Consider the following 6,000-nt stretch of genomic DNA (forward strand, 5'->3'; position numbering starts at 1 on the left):
ATCCCCTCTAAACTTTGCCTCTCGCATCTTAAACCTATGTCCCCTAGTAACTGACTCTTCCACCCTGGGAAAAAGCTTCTGACTATCCACTCTGTCCATGCCACTCATACCTTTGTAAACCTCTATCATGTTGCCCCTCCACCTCCGTCGTTCCAGTGAAAACAATCCGAGTTTATCCAACCTCTCCTCATAGCTAATGCCTTCCAGACCAGGCAACATCCTGGTAAACCTCTTCTGTACCCTCTCCAAAGCCTCCACGTCCTTCTGGTAGTGTGGCGACCGAATTGCACGCAATATTCTAAGTGTGGCCTAACTAAGGTTCTGTACAGCTGCAACATGACTTGCCAATTTTTATACTCTATGCCCCAACCGATGAAGGCAAGCATGCCGTATGCCTTCTTGACTACCTTATCCACCTGCGTTGCCACTTTCAGTGACCTGTGGACCTGTACGCCCAGATTTCTCTGCCTGTCAATACTCCTAAGGGTTCTGCCATTTACTGTATACTTCCCACCTGTATTAGATCTTCCAAAATGCATTACCTCACATTTGTCCGGATTAAACTCCATCTGCCATTTCTCCACCCAAGTCTCCAACCGATCTATATCCTGCTGTATCCTCTGACAATCTTCATCACTATCCCCAACTCCACCAACCTTTATGTCGTCCTCAAACTTACTAATCAGACCAGCTACATTTTCCTCCAAATCTTTATATATACTACAAACAGCAAAGGTCCCAGCACTGATCCCTGCGGAACACCACTAGTCACATCCCTCCATTCAGAAAAGCACCCTCCCACTGCTACCTTCTGTCTTCTATGTCCGAGCCAGTTCTGTATCCATCTTGCCAGCTCACCTCTGATCCCGTGTGACTTCACCTTTTGTACCAGTCTGCCATGAGGGACCCTGTCAAAGGCTTTACTGAAGTCCATATAGACAACATCCACTGCCCTTCCTTCATCAATCATCTTCGTCACTCCCTCAAAAAACTCAATCAAGTTAGTGAGACACGACCTCCCCTTCACAAAACCATGCTGCCTCTTGCTAATAAGTTTGTTTGTTTCCAAATGGGAGTAAATCCTGTCCCGAAGAATCCTCTCTAATAATTTCCCTACCACTGGCGTAAGGCTCACCGGCCTATAATTTCCTGGATTATCCTTGCTACCCTTCTTAAACAAAGGAACAACATTGGCTATTCTCCAGTCCTCTGGGACCTCACCTGTAGCCAATGAGGATACAAAGATTTCTGTCAAGGCCCCAGCAATTTCTTCCCTTGCCTCCCTCAATATTCTGGGGTAGATCCCATCAGGCCCTGGGGACTTATCTACCTCAATGCTTTGCAAGACGCCCAACACCTCCTCCTTTTTGATAACGACATGACCCAGACTATCTACACTCCCTTCCCTAGACTCATCATCCACCAAGTCCTTCTCTTTGGTGAATACTGATGCAAAGTACTCATTTGGTACCTCGCCCATTTCCTCTGGCTCCACACATAGATTCCCTCCCCTGTCCTTGAATGGGCCGACCCTTTCCCTGGTTACCCTCTTGCTCTTGCTCTTTATATACATATAAAAAGTCTTGGGATTCTCCTTCATCATGTTTGCCAATGACATTTCATGATCCCTTTTAGCCCTCCTGACTCCTTGCTTAAGTTCCTTCCGACTTTCTTTATATTCCTCAAGGGCTTCGTCCGTTCCCAGCCTTCTAGCCCTTACGAATGCTTCTTTTTTCTTTTTGACTAGGCTCACAATATCCCTCGTTATCCAAGGTTCCCGAAACTTGCCAAACGTATCCTTCTTCCTCACAGGAACATGCTGGTCCTGGATTCTAATCAACTGACGTTTGAAAGACTGCCACATGTCAGATGTTGATTTCCCCTCAAACAGCCACCCCCAATCTAAATTCTTCAGTTCCTGCCTAATATTGTTATAATTAGCCTTCCCCCAATTTAGCACCTTCACCCGAGGACTACTCTTATCCTTATCCACAAACTTATGGAATTATGGTCACTGTTCCCGAAATGCTCCCCTACTGAAACTTCGACCACCTGGCCGGGCTCATTCCCCAATACCAGGTCCAGTACGGCCCCTTCCCGAGTTGGACTATCTACATATTGTTTCAAAAAGCTCTCCTGTATGCTCCTCACAAATTCTGCCCCATCCAAGCCCCTAGCACTAAGTGAGTCCCAGTCAATATAGGGGAAGTTAAAATCACCCACCACCACAACCCTGTTACCTTTACATCTTTCCAAAATCTGTCTACATATCTGCTCCTCTACCTCCCGCTGGCTGTTGGGAGGCTTGTAGTAAACCCCCAACATCGTGACTGCACCCTTCCTATTCCTGAGCTCCACCCATATTGCCTCGCTGCATGACCTCTCTGAGGTGTCCTCCCGCAGTACAGCTGTGATAGTCTCCTTATACGCATGGGTCATACACATGGGTCTGTTTGCTCCCAAGTCGATGGAGCAACAACAACAATTTGCATTTATATAGCGACTTTAACATAGTAAAACATCACAAGGCACATCACAGGATTATTATTGAACAAAACAATTGAGTTTTAGCCCCATAATGAGATATTAGGACAGGTTTTAAGAAGTGTCCTGAAGGAGAAGAGATTTGGAGAGTTTTAGGGCGGAAATTCCAGAGCTCAGAGCCCAGGCAGCTGAAGGCTTAGCTGCCAATGGTGCAGTGATGAAAATCAGAGCAAGTGGTCAGGATTGGAGGAATGCAGAGAACTTGGAGGGTTGAGGAGGAGGTTACAGAGATAGGGAGGGGCAAAGCCCTGGAGGGATTTGAACACATGGATGAGAATTTGAAATACAAGGTATTGCTGGACTGGGAGTTAATGTAGGTCAGCAAGCACAGGGGTGGTGGGTAAGCAAGAGTTGGTGCAAGTTTGGATACGGACAGCAGAGTTTTGGATGAGCTCAAGTTGACGGATGGTGCAAGATGGGAGACCAGCTAGGAGAGCGTTGGAATAGTCAAGTCTGGAGGTGACAAAGGCGTGAGTGAGGGTTTCAGCAGAAAATGAGGCAGGGCGGAGACAGGCAATGTTACTGAGGTGGGTTTAGGTAGTCACAGTAATTGAGAGGATATGGGGTTGGAAGTTGAGCTTGGTGTCAAATAGGATGCCAAATAGTTTGATTCAGCCTCATACAGTTGCCAGGGAAGGAGATGGAGTAGGTTTCTAAGGAACAGAGTTTGTGACAGGGATTGACAACAATGGCTACCGTTTTCCGAATGTTAAATAGAGGACATTTCTACTCATCCAATACTGGAGGTTGAACAAACAACATAACAAATCAGAGGCAGTGGGGTCAAGAAGGATGGTGGTGGGGCAGAGTGTACATGTGGAACCTGACACTGTGTTTTCGCATGATGATGCTGAGGAGCTGTATGCATATAAGAAATAGGAGGGGGTCCAAGGATAGATCCTTGGGGGACTTAGAGGTCAGAGGGTGGGAGTGGGAAGAGAACCCATTGCAGGTGATTTTCTGGCTACAACTGGACAGGCAAGAAAGGAACCAAGTGTGTGCAGTCCCACCCAGCTGGATGACATTGGAGAGGCGTTGGAGGAGTATGGTGTGGTTAACCATGTCTAAGGCTGTGGACAGGTCAAGAAGGACCAGGAGGGAAAGTTTACCTTTGTCACAGTCACATGGGATGTCATTTGTGATTTTGATAAGAGCTGTTTCGGTACTATGGCAGGGGCGGAAACCTGATAGGAGGGATTCAAACATGGAGCGCTGGGAAAGATGGGAATGGATTTGGGAGGTGACAACATGTTAAAGGGCTTTAGAGAGGAAAAAGAGGTTGGCGATGAGGCAGTGGTTTGCAAGAGCAGAGGAATCAAGGGTGGGTTTTTTGAGGAGAGGGATGATGGCAGATCTGAGCGGGAAAGGGAGAGTACCTGAAGAAAGGGAACCATAGTTTAAGTTGTCAGGGGGTCGTGAACCTAAGAGGGAGCTCAGATTGGAGGGAAGTAAAACTGGTAACAGGGAGTAGAGAAGTAGTAAGTGAAACTGGAAGGTAGACAAGACAAAGGCAAACATCAGATAGGATTGGAATGAGGAATAATGTTAAGACAAAGTTAAGAGCACTCTATACGAATGCACGGAGCATTCGCAACAAGGTTGATGATTTGAAGGCACAACTAGAGGTAAATGGGTATGATTTAATTGCCATTACATATAAGATTTGAAGGGGGCTTGACAGGGTGGATGTTGAGAATATGTTTCCACTGATGGGGGAATCTCGAATGAGGGGACATAGCTACAGAATAAGGGGTCACACATTTAAAACTGAGATGCGAAGGAATTTCTTCTCTCAGAGGGTGGTGAATCTCTGGAATTCTCTACCTCAGAGAGTTGTGGAGGATCGGTCACTAAATGTATTTAAAGAGAAGGTAGATTTTCGAAATCTCGGGAAGTCGAAGGGTATGCGAAGCAGGCCCAAAAGAGGAGTTGAGGCCTTGGACAGATCAGCCATGATCTTATTGAATGGCGGGGCAGGCTTGAGGGGCTGAATGGCCTACTCCTGCTCCTATTTCTTATGTACTTATTAAAGAGATGTGGTTACAGGGTGACCAGGACTGGGAACTGAATATTCAGGGATATTCGTCATTTAGGAGGGATAGGCAGAGGGGAAAAAGAGGTGAGGTAGCACTGTTAATAAGGAATCAGATCAGTACATTAGTGAGAGACAATCTTAGATCAAAGGAGCAAGATGTAGAATCAATTTGGGTGGAGCTAAGAAACAGCAAGGAGCAGTAAACATTGGCAATAGTTGTTCATAGACCACCAAATTGTAGTGGCAATGGTGGGCATGGTATAAATCAGGAAATTAGTGCTGCATGTAGCATGGGCAATACAGTAATAATGGGCGAATTCAATTTACATATAGATTGGGTAAACCTAATTAGCACTAATGCTGTGGAGGATGAATTCCTGGAGTGTGTATGAGATGGGTTTCTGGAGCAGTATGTTGAAGAACCAACTGGGGATCAGACTATATTAGATTTAGTATTATGCAATGAGAAATGACTAATTAATAACTTTGCTGTAAAGTAGCCATAAGGAAATAGTGACCACAATATAATAGAATTCTACATTAAGTTTGAAAGAGATATTGTTCATTCTGAAACTAGGGTCTTAAATCTGAACAAAGGAAACTATGAAGGTATGAGGGGCAAGTTGGTTATGTTGGATTGGGAAAATATATTAAAAGATTTGACGGTAGACAGACTAGTATTTAAGCAAGTATTACATGGTCTACAACAAATATACATTCCTCTAAGACACACAAATCCAACAGGAGAGATGAATCAACCATGGCTAACAAAAGAAGTTAAAGATTGCATTAGATCAAAGGAAATGGCTTATAAGAGCACCAGAAAAACTGGTAAACCTGAGGATTGGGAGCAATTTAGAATTCAACAAAGGAAAACCAAGCAACTGATAAAGAAGGGAAAATAGATTATGAATGTAAACTAGCTAGAAACATAAAGGCGGACTGTAAAAGCTTCTTTAGGTATGTGAAAAGTAAAAGATTAGCAAGGATGAATGTGGGTCCATTGCAGGCGGAGACAGAAGAGTTTTTGATGGAGAATGACGAAATGGTGAAGAGATTAAACAATTACTTTGTGTCTGTCTTCATGGAGGAAGATACAGAAAATCTCCCAGAAATACTCAGGAACCTAGGGACTTGTGAAAATGAGGAACTGAAAGTAATTAGTTTCAATAAAGAGGTAGTACTCGAAAAATTAATTGGATTGAAAGTTGGTAAATCCGATGAGCTACTTCCCAGGAGATGGCTATAGAGATAGTGGATGCATTAGTGGGTATCTTTCAATATTCTATAGATTCTGCAAGGGTTCCTGAGAGTGGAAAGTAGCAAAGGTAACCCCACTATTTAAGAAGGGAGCAAGAGAGAAAACGGAAAACCACAGACTTGTTAGTTTGACAGCAGTAGTAGGGAAAATGTTAGAATCT

Source organism: Heterodontus francisci, chromosome 18, assembly GCF_036365525.1.
Source record: "Heterodontus francisci isolate sHetFra1 chromosome 18, sHetFra1.hap1, whole genome shotgun sequence".
Taxonomy (NCBI): domain Eukaryota; kingdom Metazoa; phylum Chordata; class Chondrichthyes; order Heterodontiformes; family Heterodontidae; genus Heterodontus; species Heterodontus francisci.